The sequence below is a fragment of the Echinops telfairi genome, unplaced genomic scaffold (genome assembly GCF_000313985.2).
Source record: "Echinops telfairi isolate 266 unplaced genomic scaffold, ASM31398v2 ScPeMD7_2573;HRSCAF=3158, whole genome shotgun sequence".
In the NCBI taxonomy this organism is placed as follows: domain Eukaryota; kingdom Metazoa; phylum Chordata; class Mammalia; order Afrosoricida; family Tenrecidae; genus Echinops; species Echinops telfairi.
In genome coordinates, this window is record NW_022106471.1 from 15,020,316 (window position 1) to 15,035,251 (window position 14,936).

Below are 14,936 nucleotides of genomic sequence, written 5' to 3' on the forward strand. Positions count from 1 at the left end.
ACCTTGACCTGAACTTGGTGGTCAGCCTACACGAACTCAGGTAAACAGCTTACACTTCCGGAGCCATGGGCATTCCTTTACACTCCCATCACAGTGGTCTTCATTTTCCAGCTCCTTTCTGTCATAGCGCCCACTCCCCACCCTCAGTCCAGGTCTGGCAAATACATTGAACTCTTTGGTCTTCCCCTCCATTCTTTCCTGGCAATGTCCTACCGAGTTTAAGCCCAAGTCTACACGACACCACCACCCTCACCCTCACTTGACCAAGCACCCCAAGGGGAGACAGAAAAAAATCGCACAACTCCATGACCAGCAAATCACAAAGAGGTATCCACAAGGTTAAGTATGTTTCCCTACTGGTCTTCCCATGGGAGCTGAAGTGTCACTCCTCCCACCCCGTCAGTGCACCCTCTGCTCAGCTGTCTGCCCAGAGTTTAGGGAGCGAAGAAGAAGAGCTGCAGCTCCTCTCACCTGACCCTTCGCCCCATTCCTGTGTGCAAGGTGGGTTATCATGGAAGGCCACCCTGCCCCTCCAGTCGCTCTGCCCTATTGCCTCGCTCCTGAAGAAGAGCAAAAGCAGAAGGTCCTGCAGAGACAGGACTTGTCTGCGTCCTTCCCCACCTGGGTGACTGTCCTGGGTCTGCATAACTAACTACCAAAAGTAAGTAGCTTTTCAGAATAATCCATTCGCGCATAGATCTAGAGACCGGAAGACTGACTTCAGGTTGACAGCAGAACCGTGCTCTCTCTGAAGGTTCTGGGGAACACTCTTTCTCTCTTTCAGTTTCTGCTTGCTCAACGTATTGGTTCGTGATTGATTTGTTCCAATCTCTGCTTCACCATCTCTCTCCTTCACATTATTCTATTAGCCTCCTTTCTGCCTTTCAAGGGGAATATGTTTTGGCTTATTGTATACCACAATGTAGTTAAAATACAATTCATAGCATGTTTGCCAAATTATGATACTGTGGATTTTCCATATTCTGTACTCGTTTCCCTTCATGGACACTCAGTAAATATCTGCGAACTTGAACTGCCTAGAATAGGCAGGTGAAAGGAGTTCCCTTATACTACCATAAAAATCCTCCAAGACAAACCTTTATCATCTGTCTACTCAAGTAGCTCTTGAAAAGCTTTCTACGTTGCCAATTAAATATTAGTTTGCATTGACAATAAATTATTAAAGGCACCATAAGTACTAGCTTTATAATCTGCAGGCTAATTTCGGACTTTCCCTCAAACATCTAGCCACTACAGAATAATCTTCCAAAATTATGTCGCTAGTCATATCATAGTTAATTTTATGTCTCCAAATGTAAATATAAAAACTTCTTTTAAACTAGATCTCTGCAGGATAGTGACAGAAGACAAGCCCCCGCAGATCAGAAAACAGTCAAAACATAACGGAGAAAGACCTGCCTTCTCAAAGGAAGGCCAACAATAAGGACACGGGTGGAGTAAAGCCTTCGGGAATAAGCCCGTCAGGACCTTCACTTGCTGACAGGGCTTGCCTCAAAATGAGAGGAACCGCCGCACACGTGCATTAATAATTGGAACTTGGAAAGTGTGAAGCGTGCTCTGTTGCACTTGGGTCACTGGGAATTTGAACCGACCGCATGACACCTGACAAGGAGCACTGGCGTGCTAATGCACTTGCTGGCAGTGGGTTTGCGTTTTCTTTTCCGGTGTCAGCTGGAGCGCCTTCGGAGGCCTCTCTATAAAACCCTGACTCAGCCTAAAGCTGGGTGTCATAACCAGCCAACCTTGGCTCAGAGGAAAGACCCACCTGCCCGATGTTGCTTTTGGGGTTGTCAGGTGCCATTGAGCCAGTTCCAATTCATAGCAACTCTGTTCACAACAGAACTAAGTCCGGCTCAGTCAGGGGCCAATATCACAATCACTCCTCTGTGGGAACCTATTTTTGCAATCACTGTGGCAATCCATCTTACTGAAGACCTTCCTCTTTTATGCTGTCCCTAGTTGTGACCAAGCATGATGTCCTTCTCCAGGGACTGGTCTTTCCTGACCACATGTCCACAGTACGTGAGCTGAAGTATCCCCATCCTTGCTTCTGAGGAGAATTCGGACACGACTTCTTCCAAGAAAATTTGTGGGTTCTTTGGCAGTCCATGGTACTTTCAGTGTTCTTTACCAGCACCATCATTCAAACTCATGGATTCTCTTTTGGTGTTCCTTATTCAATGTCCAATTTTATTTACTTCTCTCTTTTTAAAAAAACGTCTTATTGGGAGTTAATACTGATAGCATACCATTTCATATTTCAATCATGTCAAGCAGTATTGTACAATTGCTAGGATTATCAGTTTCCAAACAACCTTATCCTTCTTGGACTCCTTGACTTTGACTCTTTTTTACCACTAGCCCTTCCACCACCACCACTGTACCACCACCCCGCACACCACCAGAAACCCTTATTCTTCTTGCTGTCCCTATAGGTTATGTAATCCTGGGTTTCATACACTGAGAAACATATAACACAGATTCAAGAGGGTGATGCCCAATGACATAACACACCTGAGATAAACCTCAATATAATCAAATAACAAAACAAGGAAAACAAATACACAAAAATGTCGAAAACCAGATCAGGCCCACTGTGCATCGAAGGGGTTGGGGTGGGGGATCAGCTGACAAGGTTTGAACCATTCAAGTCCTATTTATCCTTTTGATCTTCTAAAAGTCATTTCTCCAAAGCACTGTGTTTATGAATTACTTTCCTCCAATCCCTCTATTATGGATAGAGGGATCACCAGAGGCTGGTTTCCTATATAGTTCCCACAAATGTACCTTGGGCTCCCACTGTCATCCTTAGCCTTCTGCAAACCAAATTCTCACAATTTAGGTTCCAATACTAATCCCTCTTTCAATTTAGGATTATATTATTTACAATCCTTTGGTGACTGATGATGGTGTGCTTCTTCCATGTGGACTTAGTGGACATCTCACTTAAAGAGATGCTTGTTTGGAGACCAGCCTTTAAGACCCCAGATGCTATTTTATCTGACAGCCAGGCACATCTAATTTCTTCACCACATTTTGCTATAGCACCCATATCTTCTGTGCTACCTTCCTGAGGGTGAGTATCCTGAGCAGAGCCATGATGTAAGGACTAATTGTTCTTAAGTTGGAGCTAGGGTTTAGTGTGAGCCCCAAATCCACTCCTGGATCTATGTTTGTTTGTTTTATCTTATCTGCTTTTGGCTCCCTTTCAAAACCTCCTTGTTAATTTATGGTAGAGAATTTTATTGATCCTCTCCCAGGGCATAATGATCTCCCATAATGTTGCCCCTAGTACTAATTTTTTAAAGCTCTTTTGAGAGAGGAATATGGGACCAATGTAGGCTAACATATCACAGTACCTGAATTATTGACTTATACAAAATCAATCCTTTTGTGGCTGTATGATATTTTCACAAAAATTGTCAGGGAATATTTCCAATAATAATCACTGAGAATGTCAATCACATGCTTGCTGGAATAATACATATCTTAATGCAGCATATAAGGCATTGATGTAGCAAGACTATGGTTGTCTGCCTACCAACAGTTCCACAATCTTGATGCATGTAATAGTTAGGTTTATGGTGCCAACCTGGTCAACAGGAACATGTGGGATTAATCAGGTTGCAGTTTGATTGGAGGGCAAACAGATAAATGGTTCTGCAAAGTCCACCCCATTCTCGCTTGCTCTCTGGTAATCAGAGTGTGCTGCTGCTTTAGCTAGTTCTCCGCCTCAGCCTGTGAGCTATACTAACTGTGGACCAAGTCAATCCGTGGATCATGTCGCTGGAGCTTAAGGCTCCTTTGAGACCTGCTTCACCATACTGCTGGTGCATACATCACGTTAGCTTAAGGCTGGGGGATCCTGTAGCCTTGCATTGCTTGAGTTAAATATCCCATCCAGACCTGCATTGCTAACTGTTGATGACTCACCCTGCTGTTTGCTGCCTTTACCCAGACTACTTACCTTGCTAAAGGGAGGGCTCCACTGTCTGCTTCCTTGACCTTGGGACCCAGCAGCCCATGTGAGTTGAAGGATTCTCAGTATATTAACTGGGCCACAGAAGTGAGTTGAACTCAACCCTCTGTACTGTGTGTAGACTAATTATCTGTTATATCCCTTCTCACTGTATATTCCTAAGTGCCCTGGTTTTGTTTCTCTAGAGAACCCTGCCTAACCCAGCACAGCTGCCTTCTACTTCCCAGGACACCATGTATTTTCCATCTTAAGCCCTCAGGTTACAAGTGTGTCTGAGTAGAGTCCAGTTCACCCAGTGGATTTTTGTCTCACTTCTCACTGATGCATCCTCTCAACATGCTGTGTGCCTTGAATATACAGACTCAATGCCACATTTTTTCATGGCACCCATCCTTGGTCCCCAGGATGCACCCAGAAGCCTGGGTCAATGTGGCCCATTCGATGCATACCACCAGGGACACTGCCCCTCCGAGGGCCCCCAAAAGCATTTTCAGTGCTTTGCCTACCATCAGTTATGCATTTTTGCTCCCCCAGACGTTTTCGCTCCCTTTTCCCTCTTCTGACTTGATTTTCCCACCATTGTCCCTCATCCCTGTTACAGGGCTCTCCACCTGTCTGGGGAACCTCATCAATGCTTGTATGGCAGCCACTCAGGAGAGGCCATTGAAAACACCATGGCTCGGGTCAGGTTCACCTTTCCCTCAAGTAACCCCCTTGCTTTTCAACACTTTAATGAGGTCTTGTGCCACAGATTTACCCAGTCCAATGGATCATTTGATTGACTGCTATTTCTATGAGTATTGATTGTGGATCTAAGTGAGGTAAAGTCTTTGACAGCTTCAACTTTTTCTCTGCTTATCGTCATGCTTTACATATTGGTTCGGTGTTGAATGGTCTGGTTTTCTCTTTATTGAGTAGTGTTCCATACTGAATGCTGCAATTCTTGATCTTTGTTATCACCTGTTTCAAGTTTTCTCCACTTTCAACAAGCACGGTTCTGTCATCTGCATATTGCAGGTTGTTAATAAGCTTTGTTTCAATCCTGAAGAAGATACCACATTCTTCTTCATATAATCTAATTTGTATAATTTGTTCGGCATACCAACTATGTATGGTAAGAGGACACAGCCCTGGAACACACCTTTCCTGATTTTAAGCTATGCAGGATTCTGTTTCCCACAAATCAGCCGAGGAAATCCCCAAGAAGCACAGTTTTTATAAAATCCCCATTGCACACGCTGGACAGCAAGGTTGTGTACCTGCAGCACGGAAAGCCAGGAAGTACCAGATGCACCGCTCAGACAGCTTGTCGCTTCTGGATCAGGCTTTGTCTCTTTTCCTCCAGCCTCCTCTTCTCGGGCTCCCCATGAGGGAGAGGGTATGTTGTTTACAGACGCACATAACAGGCCAGGCACCTCTGACTGTGGGCATAAGAAAACCAATGTTTTGCCACTCGGTCCTGGCACAATCAGGTGGTAGCAATTTCATTATTTCTGGGAATTGATTATTATGTCCGATTTCATGGATCATAGGCAGGCGGACAATTTTGGAGTTCAAACATGTGGTATTTATAAGGTGTCATAAGGTGCTCTGTCCCCCAACTAAGGGAAAGTGGTATAGTGGGAATCCAAAGTCAACAGCTGCCTACATTTTGGTTACCTTGAATTAAACATACACTCATTATCTCTATATTTCCTTCCCAGAAATAAAACTGCAAAACTAAATGAAGTGCACTGATAAGAAATGCCAAATCGAGTCAGAACAAAGGCGTTCCTTCTATTCTAGGACACACCATCATATCACTATGTGTCAGTGATCCCAAAGCTGTTTTTAGCTTTAGCTGAACAGTGTGATCATTTCACTAGACTATTTAGAACTGATTCTAGGTATTCATGTCAGAAACCAAAAGGTAATGAAAGACAAGCAGAGGTATTATTGTAAAACCTCCCGAGTGATCCTCATAAATAGCTATATTTAGGAACCATCTTAAAGAACCACTATGTAAAGTGTTTTTATCCCTCTCTGTTTCTCTCGGTCCCAGTCAATATTCACACATCTCTTCTTTCTTGAAATGCCTCGTATAGGAGCCACCCTTCAAGACCCACCCCCCCACCCCCTTCCGCTCAGCCAGTGGATTCAATAGCAGCAAGGGAGAGTCAGTGGATTACATGCTTGGCTGCTAACCTCTTGGTCAGCAGGTTGAAACCACCCCCACCCGCTGTGCTGTGGCGGAAAGAGGAGGAGCCCTCCTCCCCGGGCAGGTGATAGTCTCAGAAACCACAGGGCCAGGACGACTTTCTGCTGCAGGGCTACTCTGAGCTGGGGCTGGTTTGATGGCGGTGATCTGAGTTATTGGGTTCTCAATACTCTTGACTGCGCCAATCCCAGAAGCCAAATACATGCGAAGATAGTCCAGTATCCTACCAAAGACAGGTCTCCTTGCCCCGCCACTTGCCTTTTGAGAAACCCATGACCGAGCTGACAACCGCCCAACCCCCCAAGGTTGACATATCTCCAAGTTCTTGACAGGTCCCACAAGTGAAGTTGCAATGATGAATTTTATTCTTACTCTTTCCTTAACTTGACCTACAGAACCAAACAAGTCACCTGAAGCCCTGGTAACGGTACTAGCTTAAATGTTCTGTTTTTGTTGTTGTTTTGTTTGTTTGTTTCATTGGCATTTTCTTATCCTGAAGATATAGGTGAAAGAGGATGTTGAAGGAAGTTTTTCATTGTGATTGTGAATGGTTCTCTAATAAACTGACCAGGTTTATAATAGAAATACCACCCCCCCAAAACAGACTTGCCATATATTCAAAAGATCAATTTTAGAAACCAAACATTTAATATCTGATTTTTGCTAACATTTAAAAAGTTGAATCCCCTATAAAAATTTAAATAAAACCATATGTAGGCTGATGTATTGTGACTGTGGTACATTTAGGTGAAGGACAATCCTTATCAAAATAATTGGGCTCCTTGTATTTATACAGCTGTTAAAGTTTAGTGCATTAACGAAGCAATGGGTGAATGATTGTGTACTAAAATATAGATGTGAGATAACTATTGATTTACTTCAAAGAATTATCATAGGATTAAGTGAGTTATGGATAAAGCGTAAGTAATTGGAATAGTGTCCGGGACATAATAAGCAACAAATGGTGTTAATTTTTGTTTTCATTATCATTGTCACACATTTACCCAGGTGTTTGCAGTTTATTATGGTGTATTCCAAAGTAGAGATTCATATAAAGGGAGTTGAGAACAACACATCAACAACAAAAAAGTGAAAATAATGCAATAAAATAATTAGATAGATTGGATTTCATCTTAAAAAAAAAAGATAGAAAAAAAATTGTATATTACCAAAAGGGATCCTGTCTGTGGACTCAATGAATTACAGCCTGTTAAATCCAAAAAACTTACTTCTTCATAAGTCAAATAAATTTTGTGCATAATATTTCTACAGCATGGTAAATCCACACCAGTAGAATGTACTCATGGAAGCCATGTTCAAACTCTCAAAATTCTTTTAATACAATATTTTTACTGTTTATAAAACACTTATAGTAGCTATAAAAGTGGAATGATTTGGTCATGTGGAAAGAAAGAAATAATAGTATTATGAGTGGGTACCCCCCAAAAAAACATTAAAAAGCTTCGGGCAGACCTTTCAGATGTATACATTTTTTCCTGTGAGGCAAGCATCCAGCAACAATCTCTGAGTTAGTGCACCCAGTGGCATCTCCTGGGAAGGTTCTCTCGGGTCACAGTGAATTTTTTTGTGAATGAAGTTTTGCTTGAACTTTGTTTTTTGTGATGGCCAATTTAAGAAAAGAGTGTGTGGCTGTGGAATTTACTTTCCTGCTCAAGAAAATGGCACAGAAACAATGTTGAACACAGCTTACAGGGACAGTGCTATGGGAAAAACAAGTGTATGAGTGGTTTCCGTGTTTCAAAAAAGGTGAAATGTGAATTGATGAGAAACCTCAATCTGGACATGCGTCAACTTCCCAAACAGATGAAAATGTTGACAAAATTCATGCACTTGTACGCAAAGACCGACAATGAACTACTGGGGCTGAGACATGGTGCTATTCTTACGACCCCTAAAGTAAACATCAGTCAAGTCATTGGAAGACGCCATCTTCACCTCACACCCCCAAAGCTCATCAAGTGAAATCAAAGATCAAGGCCAACTCTCATTTGTTTTTGGTTAGGGGGATAGTGCATGTGGAGTTCATTCCACCAGGTCAGACTGTTAATCAAACTTTTTATTTAGAAGTTCTGAAAAGATTGCATAACTGTGTGAGACAATAAAGTCCTGATTTGTGGCAGACAGGGGACTGATTTGGCCAACATGACAATGCACTTGCTCACACAGCCATCTCATGCTAGTGTTTTGGCTAAAAACAGCCTGGCTCTCTTGCTCCACACACCTCACTCACCTGACCTTGCTCCAAGTGACTTATTTTTTCCCCCCATAAATGAACAAGGACATGAAAGGACAGCAATTTGATGACATAGAAGAAAAAAAAACCAAGGAGGTACTGTCAACTATCTAAACAGTTCAGTTTGAAAAATGTTTTAGAAAATGGAACCACAGATTTGACAAACGTATTCAGTGTAATGGAGAGTACTTTGGAGGTGATAAGTTTGTTTTGTAAAAAAATTTAATTTACAGATTTAAAAAAAAATCTGTGTTTTTTTTTGGAGGGGACCACCTAATATAGTGTTCTGTGCATGCATAAAATAAAGAAGACCTCACATGGATTGATGTCTCTGAATTATGGTGTTCGTGAAGAATATTGACTTTACCATGGACTGCCAGGGGGGGAAAAATGGATGAACTTGTGTTGGAAAAAATATAGTCAGAATGCCTTTTATTGTTCTGAGGTGCTGTCAAGGAGATGCTGACCCATAGCGACCCTGTGCATAACACAATGACACACTGCCTGCCGCTGTGCTTGACTAATTGTGGCAGCCCCTAGGTCCATCCATCTGGTTGGGGGCTGTCCTCTTTAGAAGCAGGAACAGTGAGGTTTCTCTCCTCTGCTGCAGGCATCATTGACGAGGACCCAGTCCCGAGAATGACCTCATGCTTGGTGCAGAAGAGGCTCAGACAAAGAGAAGAAAACCTCTGTCCTTGGATAAAGCTTCCCTTTTCATATGAAGTGATTGATTATTATAGGATGTGTGTGCTCCTGATAATATTGTTCCCTTTATAGCCTTGTCGTCTGTTGTTTGGCTGATAACAGAACCACAAGAGAGAGTTCATTTTAAGATACGAGTGGTGACTAAGGGCCAATTCACAATAAAAAGTAAAAAATAAAAGAGAAAGATACATTTAAAACGTAAGATGAGGAACATCCTTCATTTTGTGGATTGACAGACTGTCTATCACAGTGGGTTGAACCGTAGGACAAAAGGACTGGGCAGTGTTTTGCTCAGCTGTAGGTACGGTCCCTTTGAGTCAGGATCAACTGAGTTATTGCTTGTAATGCCAGGAGGCCCAATATATACGGCTCTGGTTGTCTGGAGCATTCGGAAGGCCCAAGATGTTTGCATTCACAAAAGATCTTCGCTCCTCTGATGTGGCTCAATATCTGTGCACTAAGTTGGTAATTACTTCCAATTGTTTCTCACTGAAAAGGACAAAGAAACTCTTCCACAATCACCGCATTATGGCAGAAACCTCTCTGAGACATCCAGAATGTTACCTTCCCCTGGGCTGCTAGCTACAAGGTCAGTAGTTTGAAGCCACCAGTCGCTAAAGGAGAAAAACGAGGCATTGTTTTCCTGTAATTGACTGCCTCAAAACCGCACGCAGTCAGTCCCACTCCATCCTAGGGAATCACTGTGAGTCAGAGTTGGCCTGATGCCAGTGAGGGGTTTTGTTCGGTTTTTAGGAAGAAAAGGCAAAAGACTGCTCTGAAACGTAATTGCTAGAAATGCAGTATAGAAACAAACATCGCGCTCAATGCTTGGCCTGCCGTTACTGCTGTGTACGCAGGTACTTACCGTTAGGAAGCCGTCATGGTTGCTGGCGCCGTTCACGGTCATGTATCATGAAGACATTGCTACGTGCCTTTGATCCTGGCATCTTGTCTGAGACATGCTGCTGTAGGAAACCAGCTTGGATTTTCAGAGGCAGCTAATTAAATGCCCTAGTCTCCCTCAGAATGTCCACATCTATTTGGACACGGAAGGCAATTAGAGGCTTTGTCTCCACCCTGGTGAGCTGGTTACTAAACGCTTTGACAATAGATGACAACAATTCCAGGCTGGGATTCTGATGAGCCACTGTGCCGCTCAGCCTACGAAATCTTTCCAATTTGCTACCTTTTTCCTTCTTAGATTGAAAAATATTGATAAAATAACCATCCATGTAATTTCCATCCATTATATTACTCATTGATCAAAGCAAACAACAGGCCCCTACAACCCTGAGGCAAACAAACAAAAACAACGCTGACGTGCTTCCTTGTTTCACACAATACTAAGTTGCTTCTGGATGCTTGAGATACAGTGACAGACCGACAGGGTTGAATTCGGAAGAGAATCTCATAATTACTTTTGCTCTAAGTGTTCTGAGGCAATTTGAAGTATGTTGATTATAGAAATTCAGAAAGGCACAACATCATAATAGAAAAATTCCTAGACAGAATTCAGAAGCTACTTATCACATGGACAAAAAGTCCAAAACCTTAGGAACACTTTAAAAGACTTTAAGAGCTGTGCATAATGTGGACAAAAAGTCTGAAACACTGCAAAACCTTTAAAAGAGAGACAGGAAAACAGAACCGGATTCTGCTATTTATCAACTAGAAAGAGAGAATTTAGTTATCTGATTAAATTGATGAAGGATCGTTTGTAGACGTTAGCAGACAGACTCCGATACAATCCCACCGATGGTGATCTGGGCAGGTTTTCTGAGGAAACACGTCTCAAAGAGGACAGGAGAGCTTGAACATTCTTTAGATTTAATTTGTTATTCCAGCTTCTGTGTCTGGCAGTGTTTTTCCAACAACCTGATACAAATAAAGCTGAGACTTAAAGAGCCTTTGAAAGCAGCACAGTGTGCTGCAACCAACCTCCCTGCTGTCAAACCGACATGAACACAGAGCCACGGGCAGAGACAGAGCACAACTGCCCCACAGGCACCAAAGCTGGGAGGTCTTGTGGCAGCAGCCTGCTACATTTTTCTCCCACAGAGTTCCTGGTAGGTTCGAACCACCAACCTTTGGGTTAGCAACCTTCTGTTTAAGCCCCGTGTCACCAGGAATTTCTTTAGTGTTCAGGTTCTGCTAATGCATAAGATATAAGTAGAATGGAAATATCTCTGGTGCACAACATTTAAATAGGATAGAAATCGCTCAACAAAATACATATTTTCAAGAATGGGTTTTCCTCTACTTCATGCAGGTGAATACACTGTGAATTCCAAACGTTGGAATGGAGAATTTGATCAAAAATATGAAGTATATTTGGGACAATGTGCCTTTCATGCTTCATTTTTTGTTCTCATTTTTCTTTGCCTGTAAGCGAATGATATAGTGGAGAACATGAAGAGCTGCTGCATGGCTATTGCTGTCGAATTCCCTGGTTAAGAGCCTTCCGACAACTGTTGACACGATTAAAACATGATGCGGACTGTAAATGGAGAGAAGCCAGTGTCTACCAATTCAGCCGGCGACCCACATCTCCTTTTGCTCCCGCTTTTCTCTAGCTGCATCTGGGAAGAGTCCGTCAGGATAGCACAAAAAGGTGCAATTATACAATGAACAAAAAATTACCTATCTTAGAAATAACCGCAATAACAACAACATAACACTTTCAATAAAAATTCTGAACTGTCTTAATATGGCTCAAGGATCCCAGGGGGTGGACTGGTTTTGAGTTGGACTGTGCACCTCAAGGTCATTAGTTCAAAACCACCAGTGTAGGACCCAGCCCCACACCTGAACAGTCCTTAGGAGTAGCGTGTGCAGTTAAGGCAGACAAATGATGATGGCGGCACCCTGAGGTCTCAGCTCGGGAGAAGAGCTGGGCCAGTTTATTCCACAACAATGTCTCTATAGTAATGTGGCTTTCAAGCCACTTGTTAGTCCCTACAATAGAATGGGCAACGCGCTGAACTTGAATGCCCTTGTTAGTCCATACAATAAAATGGGCAATGCGCTGAACGTGAATGCCCTTGTTAGTCCATACAATAAAATGGGCAACGAGCTGAACTTGAATGTCCTGAGCCTTCAAGGGAAACACTTCCAAGGTAGAGCCTGTCAGGCGAGTAAACTTGAGAGTAAACAGTGGTGTTAATCACTCCTTCAGAAAAAAGAAAGTTAAAAAACAAAACCAGAACAGATCATCAGGGGTTAGGTTGGTGAGGGCTTTGCTATGGTAATGTGGCCTCTGGAGTTGGAGATTGCAGGAAGCATCTGAGTCAAACAGCCCCCCCCAGGCAGCCCTGGCTGGATCCCAGCGCTCTTCTACAAGACTTAAAGAGAGAGGCCGCGCATAGGGAACAACAGATGGGAGCCAAGCAGGTTCTTGGAACCCAGAGTCCCTGCCCTGGTAACCTTATCTATGGACTACGTGGAACGTGGATGCCAACGCTCACGGACTCTCCAAAGAGTGCACGCAGATGTGGGAAAGAGACCAGTCCCATCCACTACAGATGATCAACTGAAACCCTTTCACATCCATGCCTAAGTCTGTAAACTAACACACCTTGTCTAAGATAAAATAAATGTCTCTTTTAAAGACAAAAAAAAAAAAGAGAGAATGGTCCACAAAGGCGGACGTTTCTCTTGTTAGACATAAGCATCCTTCTTACACTATGTGTGAGAAGCAGGCAGCTGTCGCAGACAACGTATCAGTTTATTCAGAGTACACATGAAGAGCCCGTGTCCTGAAGAAATCTGTGTCTCAGACGCTTATCAATCCTCTCACGGCCCATGACGCGTTCCTCTCAACACTAGGGCCCCGTTTCCCAGTGCGCTAGTCCCAAGAGTAGAGACTAGGCCACGTACACCTGTTCCAGGTCCTCAGGTCCTGGCACCAGCAGCAGCTCCCCAGGAGAAAGACAGGGCTCTCTACTCCTGTAGAGCCACAGTCTCAGAAGCCCCAGGTGCAGTTCTACCCTGTCCTACAGGGTCACTAGCAGTCTGCATTGACTAGAAGGTAGTGAGTTTGGTTTGGGTTAAAGGCCACCAAAAGGACAACCAAGGCTGCGTGGCAGAATTTGCCCTTCTATGTGGAAGACCCAAGTGTGTTGATTGAACCCATGTTTCTCATGTAGAGCGTGTGTCCTTCTGTCTGAAGACGTACATGCAATTATGATGCTGAACAGCTTCCTGCAGAGCTGCCAGGCCATGGCAGATGTGGAAGAAAGGTCTGGTGATATCTAACATTAACCATGACAATCCTGTGGATCACAAAGGTACAATCCAGTTGCACACAAGTCACCACGAGTTGGGGCCTGGCCTGATGGCTGCAAGCAACCAACAAACACTCTTTAGAAGCATTTGCAAGAAAAGAGTGAAACCAGCCGGACTGTCATGTATTCATCGCCTGATTACTGACTAGGGCTCCCAGAATGCAAACAAAATGTAGAGGGTGAAGTTGATTCAAGTGAGTGCCTAAAAGAATACCGATACTTGTTGTTAAATAGACTAATAATATACCTTAGCAGGGGCCTATGATCCTGGGTCCCCAGACTAAGCAACTGAGATGCTCAAAGTGTTCGGTTATGTCTGAGAAGCTTTCATAACTTTGCCCCGGGGCATGCTGCGCGCTTCCTGGGCGTGTTTGCAGCACAGGGAAGTGCACAAGGAGAAGTGGCGTCTGTGGAGTCCTCCTGTATTCATCAGTCTGGAGACTCCCTCAGACTCGGCTTCCCACACCCCTCAACCTCCTCTCTGTCAATGCATAGCTACGCATTGGTCAGCTCTTTCTCGGCTCCCTCGTTTTGGGCTAACCTTCTTACTGCATATTGCTTTCCTTGTCACCTAGGTTATACTAGGAAGTTATTCTCTTTTCTACTCTTATTCCTGCTTACCCTTCTTTAATGTAAACACCTTCCCTTGACATTTTACAGAAATGGTCTTGTACGAGATTTGCCTTTGTGTGATTGACTAATTACACACAGAAAAATGAGCTACAGATTCATTCGTGGTGTGAGGTAGTTCACAAATTCGTCATTTTTCTTCATATTGCATGACATTTCAATATGCGTATACACCATAGTCTGTGTATCCATTCTTCCATTAAAATTGCATCCTTCGTTTTGCTATTGTAATGAGTACTTCAGGGAACAAGGATGTGCACATATTTATTTATGCTATTACTCTCATTTATTTAGGATATCTAAGAAGAGAGACTGATGGGTCATATGAGATTTTTATTTCCAGATGTTTAAGGAGGTGCCACACAAATTTCCAAATAGTTGTACCATGTTAGTCTTTCCTTTACAATACCAGGCTTTCTTGTTTTAGGGTTTTGTTAGCTGTGATATCAACCTTGAGTGAGATACTGTCTTGTTGCTGTGTTTTACATCTCTCTAATGCCTCATGTCACACTTGTCTGTCAGTTTGTCATACCGTGTGACGTGAGTGTTGCTCTGCGATTGAAAGTTATCTCACTGGTATGTCAAATACCAGCAGGGTCACCCAACGTGACCAGGTTTCAGCAGAGCTTCCCTTCCTAGGACAGAGACTGTAGAAGGAACAGGCTGTACACTTCTGAGGACTTAACCACTGAAAACCTTAGAAGCAGGATTAAAATATTTTCAGATACTGAAAACTTCATGACAAGAAACAGAACATTGTTGGGAATAGTGCCAGAAGTTGAGCCTTTCAGGTCAGAAAACATTCAAAATATGACTTGGGAGCAGCTGCCTTCTGCAAGAAGAATCAACCGTAATGACTCAGATGGG

The 14,936-nt window shown here is 43.2% G+C and overlaps 1 long non-coding RNA gene across 2 annotated transcripts in view; it reads left to right on the forward strand.

Annotated features, from left to right (window-relative positions):
• LOC123522156 overlaps positions 1–11,858 on the forward strand; it is an 18,023-nt gene extending 6,165 nt beyond the window's left edge. Inside the window, exon 4 of one of the 2 annotated variants that reach the window (XR_006680447.1) lies at positions 11,546–11,858. This is a non-coding gene — a long non-coding RNA (uncharacterized LOC123522156). Of the gene's footprint in view, positions 1–9,061; positions 9,517–11,545 lie in introns of those variants that run through there. The other variant, XR_006680446.1, reaches the window with a different exon arrangement.
• Positions 11,859–14,936: the final 3,078 nt, after the last annotated feature.